At 44.8% G+C, this 15091-nt stretch overlaps 1 protein-coding gene across 1 annotated transcript in view; it reads right to left on the bottom strand.

Annotated features, from left to right (window-relative positions):
- Phf24 (PHD finger protein 24) overlaps positions 1–2855 on the bottom strand; it is a 30764-nt gene extending 27909 nt beyond the window's left edge. The window contains exon 1 of the mRNA XM_045141680.1: positions 2767–2855. The gene's annotated coding sequence lies outside the window, so the exon portion shown is untranslated. The remainder of the gene's footprint in view (positions 1–2766) is intronic.
- Between the last annotated feature and the right edge of the window lie 12236 nt (positions 2856–15091).

The raw sequence follows: 15091 nt of genomic DNA, 5'->3' as shown, positions 1-15091 counted from the left end.
TTGAAAATTTAATATTTATCCAGTGTGGAAGATGGTACCCAATGTTCAAAGATTTGGGGAGCACTAGGATCAATAAGGTATTTTTTCCCCAGAGTTACCAAAGGGGGTACAATACAAAGGATCCCTGATTAAAAGAATAATTTAGGAAGAAAACGCTAATGAGAAATCCCTGAGTTACAGCAAAGCTCTGTCATCTTTGCAGGCTTGAGTCCTGGTTTTCTTTAAAACCAATATAGACCTCTGTTTACTTTGTTCTGTTGAACTGATGAGAGGTATTTGAATTGAAAAGAGATGATAAATAGCTCTATAATGAGGAGGTACTAACCAAGATGAACCTCTGTCAGAATTTATTTCCTCAAGCTGTGCATGAGGTACCACACCCACCCTTCAAGGGGCCATCACACCCACCCTTCAAGGAGCCGCCTAGAACAAACTCACCTAACGACTGGTCAACTAGGTTCTTCTGTTTCCTCACTAGCTTGGTCTTGCTATGTAATCTCAGAAGTCCTCCCCCCAAAAAGCATGTTTAAATATGTATTTGTTTACTTACTTATTTAGTTATGGATAGGGTTTTAATGTGGCATAGGCTGGTCTAGAATGTGCCACGTAACAGAAAGCCAGGGTTTTCTTTCTCTTTAGACAAGAGTCTCACTTTGTAGCACAGGCTGGCCTTGAATTTGCAGAGATCTCCCTGCCTCAAGTTCTCACGTGCTGGGATTCCGGGTGTGAGAAGTTAGTTTTATAAAAGGTGGATGGTATTAGGTTTGGCAGTGCTAAAAAAGGGAGAAAGGTGAGTAGGAAAACTTTTCCAGAATGGCCCTGTGGTAACTCCCATTGCTTGGCCCGCTCACCAATCGTTTTTGGACAAGAAACCAGAGTTTATCTTTGAGCCCAAAGTTTAAACCCTTAGAATTCGGCTGGGGTGAAAGTGCTGAGGGTGGAACAAGGGGCATCACTACATAGGTGCACACGCTTTCCTCTCCCCAGCCAATAATAAACCTCTCTCAGCTCTCCTGGCCCACCTTCCCCCGCCTTTCATGAAGAGGAACTGTTGGGCAGTGTCCCCAGTAGAATTCAGGGACCAGCATGCAGAGGGCGACAGGGACAGTGTGGGTGATACTTTCTGAACGGTGATAGTGCCTCTCCTTTCTTGCCCTCAAAGGTTCTGCAGCAGGTCGGATGGCCTCAGGGGAGCCCATCTTTGGAAGGGTCCCTCTGGTTTCCCCAAGCAAGCCCTGTCAAAGACTACTATACCAGAGGCCTCTTCCGTATTCAGTAAGGCCTTGAGCCACCCCCAGGCATCGCTGCAATGGACTCCCAGTGAAGCTGCTACACACTGACAAGTGGGGAGGCAAGGGTGGGTCCCTACAGTCTCGTGTCCGCTCAAACTGTCCTCGTCCGTTGGTTGAAGCATCCCATTCACCGCACACAGACTACCGCAAAACCCCATGCTTGACACTTGAGTGCACCTTATTAGCAAATGTCCATTCTATCCTCTGTCTCTCCTTGATACCTTGATAAAATCAAAGAAAAGAGACGGGCATGGTGGCGCATGCCTTTCATCCAAGCACTTGGGAGGCAGAGGTAGGAGGATCACTGTGAGTTTGAGGCCACCCTGAGACGACATAGTGAAATTCCAGCTCAGCCTGGGCTAGGGTGAGACCCTACCTCGTAAAACCAACCCCCCCCCCCCAAAAAAAAAAGCGAAGAGTAAGAGTTCATCATTCTAAGGTTTGGGATCTTAGGCAGATCATTAAACCTGAATCTCAAGTACCTAATATTTAAGAGGGTAATTTTCTGAGCTGTTGAAATGCTTATGTAAGATGTTTAAACATACCTAGCACAGTGCCTGGCACATTAGTGCTCAAAAATCCTTTATTTCTCTTATTCTTTCCTCTAAAGGATTTTCTCTTCAGGGCATGCCAAAGTCAGTCACTCCACTTGATCTTACTGCTTCTGTACAGTCAAGGCCAGGGGCTCAGATCGGTGAATCACAGGCCTCACTGATCCTCCTCTCCCTTGGGCCCTGTGTTCTTAGGAGCTGTTTCTGCCACCCCTCAAGTCCAGTTTGAAGCCAACTGGGCCGTCAAGCAGAAGAGAAATTGTTAAGGAGGGGAGGTGGGAGTAGGAAATGAACAAAGGCACAGCCCCCCCAAGTCCTCACTGCTCTCTACCACGTAGTAAGGGGGATGGCAAGTGGGGACACACAGCGCTGCAGGAGGTCAAGGCCAGAGTCCTTGAATCTATGGTGCCTCTCTCAGACTTCATTTCTCCAGTGAAGAGGGGGAGGGGTTCATTTTGGGCAGCACAGGCTAAGGAGGTCCTCTTGAGGGTCCACCATCACCACCGGGAAGGGTCCCCAAGGCTCTCCCGTGTTCCCGAATGGTCTTCCCTAGAGCCAACTCCAGCGACCACACTCTGCAGCTCGCTCGCTTGCTCTAGTTACCCTGAAGGCCTCCGCAGGGACGGCGCCCTCCGCACGGGACTCCGCATGACACCCGGTGCAGGGCGCCCTGGGGCGGCTCCCGTCACGCGGGGCTCTCCCTGGGTGGGGCGTGGGGGCGCAGCTCCCTGCACGGTCCCCAGGACCGTCCTGCGGGGTTAGACGGACACACCGGCGCTCGGGATGCCTCGGCTCACGGGGGACCCGCGCGCGTGTCTCCCACAAGCAGCGCCCCAGAGTCCCGAGGACCGTCCAGGACTGCAGCCCCGCTCCGTACGGCGACGGCCAGGTCCCACCGCCCCAAGCACGCCTGCCCTGCTTACCGGGACAGTCCGCGTGCGGGGCGCGGGTCGGAGGCTGGCGGACTCTTCACAGCGCGGGCCCGCGCAGCCCACGGCCGCTCGGGAGCCGACGTGCAGGGCCGAGCGCGGGGAGGGAGCGGGCGGCACTGCGAGGCGGCGGCGGCGGCGGCGCGCGCGCCCCGAGCACGCCCACCCGCAGCGCGCGGCAGCAGCGCGTGCGCCCGTCCCGCCCCGCCCCGCCCCTCCGGCCCCGCCCCGCCGAGCCTCGGGCGCGGCGCTGCGCTGCTCAGCGGACCCCGGGCGCGGGGCGCGGGTCGCGGGGCGCGGGGCGCGGGAGGGCGGCGCGCGTGGCACTGCGGCGCGGGGCAAGGTCAGCGCCCGGCGGCCCCGCAGCGCGGCCGGTGCGGGCTCTCCAGCCCTGGCCGCGGGGTTGGCAGAAAGGACTCCCCTAGCCGACCTGCCAGCCGTCCAGGCCAGCTCTCCAGGCTCACGAGCCTGGCACCGGGACACCCTTCGGTTCACCCTTCCCGCCCGAGTGTCCACGCGAACCTTCACAAAGACCCGGGCCGTTCCCGGCCGTGCCCGGACGCGCGCTGCGGGCGCAGCTGTCCCGTGCGGCCCCCCGCTAGCGCTGCGGCAGCCGCTGCCCCCCCCACTAGCCGGGCGGCCAGCAGCTCCAGGACTGCATGGAACGTGCTTACCCCGAACCCCATGCTTTCAGGAGGCGAGAAAGGGACTGTCGTGAGGCGTGTGGCAATTATGTGTACATATGCACAGGCCCCCTTTACCCTTTTCTCGAAAACGTTCTCAAATACCGCGAGTTTCTTGTGATACAGATATATCTCACAACTGTTACATATACATACACAAATCACGTAGTTCACATCATGTTCTTTTTGAACATCTAGTATTTTTTAAAACACCATCCCAGATACTGAAGGCTACAAAAAGAAACTCGTTTTGTCCTTTATGTACAATTTAGGCAAATATGATAGATAGTACATCTTGCTATCACTCTAAAACAGGAAGCGCAGCATATATATTATTTTAAACACCTTAAATGCCACTCGTTTCTGTACCCCAGGTTGGCCTAGAACTTACAACAATCCTTCTTGCCCTCAGCCCCCACCCCATACCCGACAGAGCTGAGATTACGGAGGCGAACCGCCCTGCCTGGCTGCCACTCGTTTCCCTTAAGGAACTACAGTGAGGCACAGAGAGGTTAAGCAAGTTGCTTAAAGTCACATCACTACTATGTGCTGGAGGCCAGATTGAGATCCAGGTATTCTGACTTCAGAATTCAAAACATTTTACTTACCCTCATTGAGAACGGAGAGGTTGCTAACCATTAACACATGGGGTTTTAAAGTTAGTACTTATTTTTCAGGAAAAAAATATATGCACATAAATATACATATATATGTGTATTATCTGTGAAAATAATACTAAAGAACAGACTGGGCTTCCCATAGAGTCTGGGGCACGAACCTTTAGAATTACATCAGACCAACAATTTCAGATAGAGGTATCTGAACTGTTTTTAGTGTTCTATTTTTAGCTCTTTGACAGGCATATATAGAGGAGAATTGTGTTGGTTAATTCATTCCATCGTTAAAAAATGTGCATTGTGCATTTGTAATATGCCAGTTCTTGTGCAAACAAGAAATAATAAGGAATAGTACTTTCCCTCAAGGAGCTATAATATCAGTCGTAGCGGGTTTCAACCTAATAACCTTAGCGGATCTTAATCACATCCCAAACCTCCACCTCCACCTCCAAACACTCTACTCAGGTTGAAGCGGGAAAGAAAGATGGAGGAAAATTTGAGGACATGAGGAGGGAAGGCCCCATCCTCCAGCAGGAGGAATTTAAAAGAAATTATTTATTTATTTATTTGACAGAGAAAGGGGGGAAGGGAGAGAGAGAGAGAGAGAGAGAGAGAGAGAGGGAGAGAGGGAGGGATAGAATGGGCACATCAGGGCTTCAAGCCACTGCAAGCGAACTCCAGACATGTGTACCCTCTTGTGCATCTCGTTAACGTGGGTCCTGGGGAACAGAACCTGGGTCCTTTGGCTTTGCAGGCAAATGCCTTAGCTACTAAGCCATCTCTCCAGCCCAGGAGGATTTTTTTTAAATTTTATATAATATAACAGGTTATACTCCTTTTAAAAAATTTTTAGAGAGTGACACACACGCGCACACACACACACACACACACACACACACACACACACACACACACACAGAGAGAGAGAGAGAGAGACGGGGGGGGGGGGGGGGGGGGGGGGCAGAAGAATTGGCAAGCCAGAGTCTCAGCCACTAAAATCAAACTTCAGATGCTTGTGCCACCTAGTGGGCATGTGTGACCTTGCGCTTGTTTCACCTTTATGCATCTGGCTTATGTGGGATCTGGAGAGTCGAATATGGTCCTTAGGCTTTGCAGGCAAGTGCCTTAAATGCTAAGCCATCGCTCCAGCCCAGGTTACACTCTTTTATGTCTTCACTCCTGCTCCCATTTCCTTGGGGTTATGGTATTCACTGTGGGGTCATGAAAGCCTCAGTCAGTCCTTGTGGGTAGTGGTTGGGGGTGGGGAACCATACCTCAGGGTATTCCTACCCACTCTTATGGCTCTTACACTCTTTCCACCCTTTCTCCCACAGTGTGCCTTGAGCCATGGCAGGTCTGTTGGCAGTCTGATGTAGTGTTGAGTTCTCTGTAGCCTCCGGATTTCTGCTTTGATGATTCTGATTGACCACTGTGTCTGTCGCCATCTCCCTGGAGCTGGTTGTCAGGCTAGCAGTCACCCTTTCCTCAGCAGTTTCTCCTGGGCCCTGACAGATGTGGTAGAGGTGGCTCATCTAGTGGTGGCCATTCAGCTACGTTCTTGTCATACCGAAGATCTCGGTTCTCCTCTTTTTTCTGCCATCTGTAAAATAATAGATTCTCCAACTAAGAGTAAGAGCAGCTTGGGTTAAAGGGAGTATGCATGGTGATTTGAGAAGCTTTTTGGTGTGCAAGCCCACTCTTCTCCAGAGAGCAGTCGGGGTTTCTCTCAGAAGCCTATGAGGTTCCTGACCATGGGATTCTGACTTGGTTCTCTGACTCCCAAGTACTGGGATTAAAGGCATGCGCCTCCGTGCCTGGATCAGAGCTTGTATTTTTAAAAAAATATTTTGATCCTATTTACTCCCTTTACCTTTTATTGTCCCCCTACCAGTCCCACTGAATGTCTCGTCACAATTAGTCCTCCTTCTATTTTAATGTGTTTGTATATATGGAGGGAGAATGGGTTTAATCAGGTTTTCCTTCAAGAGCATGGGTTGGGGATTATTTACCAGAGCATGGACAGTTTACCAGTGACTACACTACAGAAGAAAACATCTCCCACTCCCCCAGCAACCATTAATTGTCCTCAGGAAGTGGTGTTGGGGGGACTCATGTTTGTCTCTCTCTCTTTCTCTTTGTTAAATCTAGATTCTGCACATGAAAGAAAATGTATACTATTTGTCTTGCTGAAGCTGGTTTATTTCATTTGTCATCATGAATTATATAGTTCTACCCATTCAGGGTTTTTTGTGGTGAAATGAAGTTCTTCTATGTATATTTATCACATTTTATTTATCCATTCATCTGTTCCTGGGCTCCTAGGCTGATTCCATATCTTTGCTATTGTAAACAGAGCCACATGGGTATTCAGGATGCAGCAATTCTTTTATACCTATTTGCCAAAGAAACAGAAGCTCTGGTCTTTGTTATTAGGGTGGGAATTTTAAAAATTAAAAAAACAATTATTTATGTATTTATTTGAAGAGACAGAAGAGGGGTATTAAGTGTGGGCTACTACGGCCTACTGCTACTGCAAGCAAACTGCAAACACTTGTAACCTGAGCTGTCAGGCTTTACAAGCAAGCACCTCTAACCACTGAATAACCTCCCCAGCCCCGAAAATTTATCTATTTATTTTAAAATATTTTATTTCATTTATTTGAGAGAGAGAAAGAGGCATATAGAAAGAGAAAGTGAGAGAGAGAGTGAGAGAGAGAGAGAAAGAGAGAGAGAGAGAGAGAGAGAGAATGGGCACGCCAGGGCCTTTAGCTTCTGTAGATGAACTCCAGACGCATGTGCTAACTTGTGCAACTGGCTTATGTGGGTCTTGGAGATTTGAACTTGGGTCCTTTGGCTTTGCAGGCAAGTGCCTTAACCACTAAGCAATTTCTCCATCCCCCCCCCAATTTTTTTTTTTTTTAAATTTTTATTAACATTTTCCATGATTATAAAATATATCCCATGGTAATTCCCTCCCTCCCCACCCCCACACTTTCCCGTTTGAAATTACATTCTCAATCATATTACCTCCCCATTACAATCATTGTAATTACATATATACAATATCAACCTATTAAGTATCCTCCTCCCTTCCTTTCTCCACCCTTTATGTCTCCTTTTCAACTTACTGGCCTCTGCTACTAAGTATTTTCATTCTCACACAGAAGCCCAGTCATCTGTAGCTAGGATCCCCATATGAGGGAGAACATGTGGCGCTTGGCTTTCTGGGCCTGGGTTACCTGACTTAGTATAATACTTTCCAGGTCCATCCATTTTTCTGCAAATTTCATAACTTCATTTTTCTTTACCGCTGAGTAGAACTCCATTGTATAACTGTGCCACATCTTCATTATCCACTCATCTGTTGAGGGACATCTAGGCTGGTTCCATTTCCCAGCTATTATAAATTGAGCAGCAATAAACATGGTTGAGCATGTACTTCTAAGGAAATGAGATGAGTCCTTTGGATATATGCCTAGGAGTGCTATAGCTGGGTCATATGGTAGATCAATCTCTAGCTGCTTTAGGAACCTCCACACTGTTTTCCACAATGGCTGGACCAGATTGCATTCCCACCAGCAGTGCAGAAGGGTTCCTTTTTTTCCACATCCCCGCCAACATTTATGATCATTTGTTTTCATGATGGTGGCCAATCTGACAGGAGTGAGATGGAATCTCAATGTAGTTTTAATCTGCATTTCCCTGATGACTAGTGACGTAGAACATTTTTTTAGGTGCTTATATGCCATTCGTATTTCTTCCTTTGAGAACTCTCTATTTAGCTCCTTAGCCCATTTTTTGATTGGCCTGTTTGATTCCTTATTAGTTAACTTTTTGAGTTCTTTGTATATCCTAGATATTAATCCTCTATCAGATATATAGCTGGCGAAGATTTTTTCCCATTCTGTAGGTTGCCTCTTTGCTTTTTTCACTGTGTCCTTTGCGGTGCAAAATCTTTGTAATTTCATTAGGTCCCAGTGGTTAATCTGTGGTTTTATTGCCTGAGCAATTGGGGTTGTATTCAGAAAGTCTTTGCCAAGACCAATATGTTGAAGGGTTTCCCCTACTTTTTCCTCTAGCAGTTTCAAAGTTTCCGGTCTGATGTTAAGGTCTTTAATCCATTTGGACTTAATTCTTGTGCATGGCAAGAGAGAAGAATCTATTTTCATCCTTCTGCAGATATTTATCCAGTTTTCAAAACACCATTTGCTGAAGAGGCTGTCTCTTCTCCAATGAGTATTTTTGGCATTTTTATCGAATATCAGGTGGCTATAGCTACTTGGGCTTACATCTGGGTCCTCTATTCTGTTCCACTGATCTACATGTCTGTTTTTGTGCCAGTACCATGCTGTTTTTGTTACTATGGCTCTGTAGTATAGGTTAAAATCAGGTATGGTGATACCACCAGCCTCTTTTTTGTTGCTCAGTATTATTTTAGATATTCGAGGTTTTTTATGATTCCAAATGAATTTTTGGATTGTTTTTTCTATTTCCATGAAGAAAGCCTTTGGAATTTTGATAGGGATTGCATTAAATGTGTAGATTGCTTTAGGTAAGATAGCCATTTTCACGATATTGATTCTTCCAAGCCAGGAACAAGGGATGTTTCTCCACTTTCTAGTGTCTTCTGCAATTTCTCGCTTGAGTGTTTTAAAGTTCTCATTGTATAGATTCTTTACTTCCTTGGTTAGGTTTATTCCAAGGTATTTTATTTTTTTTTTGATGCAATTGTGAATGGGAGTGTTTCTCTGATTTCATCCTCTGTGTGTTTGTTGTTAGCATATACAAAGGCTACTGATTTCTGTGTATTTATTTTGTATCCTGCTACATTGCTGTAGGTTTTGATCAGCTCTAACAGCTTGCTAGTAGAGTCTTTAGGGTCCTTTATGTATAGAATCATGTCATCTGCAAATAATGATAACTTGATTTCTTCCTTTCCAATTTGTATCCCTTTTATGTGTGTCTCTTGCCTTATTGCTATGGCTAAGACTTCCAAAACTATATTAAATAGAAGTGGAGACAGTGGACACCCTTGTCTTGTTCCTGATTTTAGTGGAAAAGCTTCCAGTTTTTCCCCATTTAGTAATATGTTGGCTGTAGGCTTGTCATAAATAGCCTTTATTATATTGAGATATGTTCCTTCTATTCCCAGTCTCTGTAGGACTTTTGTCATGAAGGGATGTTGGATTTTGTCAAATGCTTTCTCTGCATCTAATGAGATGATCATGTGATTTTTGTCCTTCAACCCATTTATGTAATGTATTACATTTATAGATTTGCGTATGTTGAACCATCCCTGCATCTCTGGGATAAAGCCTACTTGGTCAGGGTGAATGATCTTTTTGATATACTCTTGTATTCTGTTTGCCTATATTTTGTTGAGAATTTTTGCATCTATGTTCATGAGGGAGATTGGTCTGTAATTTTCTTTTTTTGTTCTAGCTTTGCCTGGTTTTGGTATCAGGGTGATGCTGGCCTCATCGAAGGAGTTTGGTAGAATTCCTTCTTTTTCTATTTCCTGGAAAAGCTTCAGAAGCAATGGTGTTAGCTCTTCCTTAAAAGTCTGGTAAAATTCAGCTGTGAATCCGTCCGGGCCTGGGCTTTTTTTAGTTGGGAGATTATTGATAAATAGACCTATAACAAACATGGAGATCCGAACAGTTAAGTGATTAATCTCATTTTGATTTAATTTAGGTAGGTCATATAGATCAAGGAAATCATCCATTTCTTTCAGATTTTCATACTTTGTGGAGTATATGCTTTTATAGTATGTCCCTATAATTTTTTGAATTTCTCTGGAATCTGTTGTGATGTTACCTTGTTCATCTCTGATTTTATTAATTTGTGTCTCTTCTCTCTTTCTTTTGGTCAGATTTGCTAAGGGTTTATCAATCTTGTTTATCCTTTCAAAGAACCAACTCTTTGTTTCATTAATTCTTTGGATTGTTCTTTTTGTTTCTATTTCATTAATTTCTGCCCTAATCTTTATTATTTCTTCCCGTCTACTACTTTTTGGTTTGCCTTGTTCTTCTTTTTCCAAGGCTTTAAGGCGAAGCATTAGGTCGTTTACTTGCGACCTTTCTAATTTCTTAATATAGGCACTTAAGGCTATAAATTTACCTCTTAGAACTGCCTTCATTGTGTCCCAGAGATTTTGGTATGTTGTGTTCTCATTATCATTTGACTTTATAAATTTTTTGATTTCCTTTTTGATTTCTTCATTGACCCACTCATCATTTAGTAGTGTATTGTTTAGTTTCCATGATTTTGTGTATGCTCTATAGCCTTTCTTGCTACTGATTTGTAGTTTAATTCCATTGTGGTCAGATAGAATGCAAGGAATTATTTCAATTTTCCTGAATTTGTTAAGATTTGCTTTGTGTCGTAATATATGGTCTATTTTAGAGAATGTTCCATGTGCTGCTGAAAAGAATTTATATTCTGCAGCCTTTGGATGAAATGTCCTGTATATATCTGTTAGGTCCATTCCTTCTATGACCTCATTTAGTCCAGATGCCTCTCTGTTTATTCTTTCCCTGGATGACCTGTCAATTGATGAGAGTGGGGTGTTAAAGTCACCCACCACCACTGTGTTTGGTGTTATCTGTGCCCTTAGTTCTAATAGTGTTTGTTTGACGAATTTGGGAGCCCCCATGTTAGGTGCATATATGTTTAGGATTGTAATGTCCTCCTGTTGGAGTGTGCCCTTAATCAATATAAAGTGACCTTCCTTATCTTTTTTGACTAACTTCGGACTAAAGTCCACCCTGTCTGATATTAGGATAGCAACCCCTGCTTGTTTTCTAGGCCCATTTGCTTGAAACACCGTCTTCCAACCTTTCACCCTAAGATAATGTCTATCCTTTGTAGAAAGGTGAGTTTCTTGGAGACAACAAATTGTAGGATCCTGCTTTTTAACCCAGTCTGCAAATCTATGTCTTTTCGTTGGGGCATTGAGACCGTTGATATTAAGAGATATTATTGAAAGGTGTGTATTTATGTTTGCCATTTGTGTGTGTGTGTGTGTGTGTTACTTGTTCTACCTGTGCTCTCTTCTGTTAACTGGTATTTGAGTATAGCTGGTTTTTTCTAGGTTCCTTATATGTGTGCTTTTCCTTTTGTTCAGCATGGAGGATTCTATCAAGTATTTTCTGTAGAGCTGGTTTTGTCTTCAGATACTCCTTTAACCTGCTTTTGTCATGGAATGTCTTTATTTCTCCATCTATTTGGATGGATAACTTTGCAGGATAAAGTAACCTTGGTTGACAGTTGTTATCTTTCAGAACTTGGAATATATCACTCCAAGCCCTTCTGGCTTTAAAAGTTTGTGTTGAATAATCTGCTGTAATCCTGATGGGCTTGCTTTTGTAGGTAACTTGATTTTTCTCTCTAACTGCTTTCAATATTTTTTCTTTGGTTTGTGTGTTTGGAAGTTTGAGTATAATGTGGCGAGGAGAGTTTCTTTCTGGGTTTTGTCTGGCTGGGGTTCTAAAGGCTTCCTGTATCTGTATTGGCACCTCTTTCCCAATTTGGGGAAAATTTTCCTCTATGATTTTGTTGAAGATGCCAACTATGCCTCTGGAGTGGAGTTCTTCTCCTTCTACTATGCCCTGAATTCTTATATTGGATCTTTTCATAGTGTCCCGAATATCTTGAAATTCCCACTCATACTTTTCTATAAGTTTGTCTTTCTCTTTGTTGGACTGCATTAGGTCTGCCACCTGATCTTCTAGCTTAGATATTCTGTCCTCTCCCTCATCCATCCTACTAGTGAGATTTTCTACAGAGTTTTTTATTTCATTAACTGTGTTCTTCATTGCTAGTAATTCTGACTGGTTTTTCTTTATTATTTCTATTTCTCTATTTATGTCTTGTATTGCCTTCTTTATTTCATTAAATTGGTGTCCTGCCTCTTCTTTGATTCCTTTGATTTCCTCTTTGATTTCTTCTTTGATTGTTTTCATGTGTTCTTTGACCTCTTTGAACATATTTATAATTATTCTTTTGAACTCTTTCTCAGGCATTTCCTCTAACTCTTTCTCACTGGAGGACATTTCTGATGCATTAATACTTTTAGGTGGATTTATATCGTCTTGCTTTTTAGTGTTTCTTGTGTTATAATGTATATATTTTTGCATCTTGGATTAAGTTAATGCTTGGATTTTCTAGCTAGCTGTGTATTCTTAGCTGTATCAATTGATTTGATGTAATATATTTTCAGGGTAGGACCTTAAGGTATTAGGTGTGGCTCTTAAGACTCTAAGAGTATCTACAAAGATGTTCTTAGGGGTTGAGTTTCCCTGCTATAGGAGTATTCAGGCCGGCTGAGTGGAATAAAATACTGGTAGATTCTAAAATTTAACTAAACCCTGTAGACATTCAATCAAAAACAGCCCCGAGTATGTATGCAAGAGTAGTTATTGACCAGATCCTCTATCAACAAAGAGGTTTAGATTTCTGGTCTGTTGAGGGATCCAAGTCAGCTTGTGACCAAGTGAGACCCTTCCCTGGTGCAATCCCAGTTACCTTGGGTGATTGTGGTCTCAGTCAAGTTGCTGCCTGGGTCGTCGGGCTGCTGTTCTGATTTCTGGAGCTGGGCACTTGCTTTTCCTACGGGGCAAACTGAGCCGCTGCTGCCCCCTCTGCTGCTGTTGTAGCTGCCACCCCCGGAGCCCCCACCGCTGCTGAAGCTGCCGTTGCCGTGTCCACCGCTGCTGCTCACCCCGAAGCCGTTGCTGCGGGATCTGCCGCGCTGCCGCTCCTGGGTCCGCTGCTGCTGGGGCCGCTGGTACCGGTGCTGGAGCTGCTGAAGTTGCTGCCGAATTCTGCTCCTGCTTGGGTCCCGCCGTCAGCCCAAGTTGGCGAGGCCGGTCCCGGGCCGCTGCTGTGTTCGCTGGAGCTGGGTTCAGGCGGCGGGGGAGGGGAGGGAGCCGCGGCTGCTCTGGTTGTATCGCTTCTCCACGTGTGCTTTTACCTCGCGGTCTGCTCCTCCCTCCGTTGCTCGCTGCCGCTCTCCCCTCACGTTTCCCGAGTTGCGGAGAGCGCGGTGTGAGGGGAAAATCCCGCACCTGGCTTGTCCTGCGGCTCGAGCCGAGAGTCCGGCGGCTTCTGCCGCTCCGCGGCTGCGGCGGGTGGCCGAGCCGCCCCGGAGCCGCTGTTCCCGCCTGTGCAGGCTCTGGATGCTCTATAACTCTTCCACTTCTCCGCTGCCGCCTCAATTTCCTATACACCTCACTTTTTAGTAAAAGTGTGTATTTTGCTGAGTTATTTTGGTCTTTTTCCCCCCTAGGCTGCTTTGGCGTGGGTCCTACGCCGCCATCTTAACCGGAAGTCTCCCCCCAAATTTTTATATAAGACTGGCATGGCAAAAAGTAAGGAATCAGCTTTCATTAAAGCATTCATGATTTTTCATTTGAAAATCTTTGCCCTATTAAAAGGTAAGAGGGCTTATCTATATCCATCCCCCCTCTTTTCCTTTCCTCCAGTCTCAAGACTGAGATAAAACTTCTTGTGTAGATTGTTATCTCACCCATCTGTGCCTTTGACTGTGTTGCCCCCCCCCCCCCCGCCTCACTTTGTTTTTGCTTAATCTGTCATTCTCAATCCCAACTTTCTTCCTTACTGGCATTTTTCTTTCAGCCTATAAATAAGATCAATAAGAAACTTTGCTATTGACTGGTTCTCCTGTTCCAACTACTATCCATTATGGTTTGAATGTGTCCTAAATTTATATGTTGATTTTTTTTTTTTTTTTTGAGGTAGGGTCTCACTCTAGCTCAGGCTGACCTGGAATTCACTCTGTAGTCTCAGGGTGGCCTCTAACTCATGGCGATCCTCCTACCTCTGCCTCCCGAGTACTGGGATTAAGGGCGAGTGCTACCATGTCCGGTTATGTGTTGAAATTTTAATCTGCAGTGCAATAATGCTGGGCAGTGAGGTGTAATAAGTGGTGACTTGGTCAGCAGGGCTCTGGCTCCCTACATAGATTAATGTTATTGCCATGAGTGGGTTAGTTACAAAAGCAAGTCCAGCCTCCTCTCTCTCTTTCCCTTCTGCTTCTGTCACGGGATGACACTGCAACAGGGCCTTACCAGCTACTGGTGCCATGCTATTGGGCTTCCCACTTTCCAGAACCATACCCAGTCAACTTCCGTTCATTATAAACTATCTAGTCTGCGGTAGTCAACACAGCATGAAATGGGTAAATACATGACCTGATTCCTTTTATACTTAGAAAACCTCACTTTATTGCTTAGAGTAGTTTTAGATTTCCAAAAAGAAATCACTTTGTTCAAGACTTCCTTCATTGAGTTGCCTCTGTTCTTTTGTTGGGATTCAGTTATTGTCAGAATTTGCATTTCTCTAAGCCCATCAAGTTGTACCAACTAGGTGTATGAAGTTTTTTTTTTTATATCAATGATATCTCAGTACAAATAAAGCAGTTAAATATAATTTGTGTATTTTGGGTGGATATGTATATGTGTATGTATGTATGTACATATGTATATGTGTATGATTCTATGTACCTATGTATGTATGTTTGGTATCAAACTCAAAGCCTCACATGTGATAGGCAAATAATCTACCAGTGAGTCACATCCTCCCCCATTATTTAGTTTTTTTGTTTTCCTTTTTCAATGAGGGCCTCACTCCAGCCAAGGCTGATCTGGAATATACATTATGTAGTCTAAGGGTGGCCATGAACTCATGGCTTTCTACCTCTGCCTCCTGAGTGCTAGGATTTAAGGTGTGTGCCACCATGCCTGGCTAGTTTTTGACCATGGTTCCTGGTCTATAACTCCATGCCCAAAAGTGAATTATAGAAACTCTGATATCCCCCTTGCTTGTAGCTGGCTTTGCAGAAATTCATCTACCTTGTCTGAGAGTAAGCCATAATATCTTCCTCATGCCAAAGAGATCCTGCCCCCTACACTGGAGGGTGGGGTGCTACACAGAAGACTAAGAAGAATCTAGACAGACCTTCTTGGGGTTCCCCATTCAGTCCATTGGCAATCATGC

Source organism: Jaculus jaculus, chromosome 1 (genome assembly GCF_020740685.1).
Source record: "Jaculus jaculus isolate mJacJac1 chromosome 1, mJacJac1.mat.Y.cur, whole genome shotgun sequence".
In the NCBI taxonomy this organism is placed as follows: domain Eukaryota; kingdom Metazoa; phylum Chordata; class Mammalia; order Rodentia; family Dipodidae; genus Jaculus; species Jaculus jaculus.
This window is presented reverse-complemented; position numbering and strand designations above follow the sequence as displayed.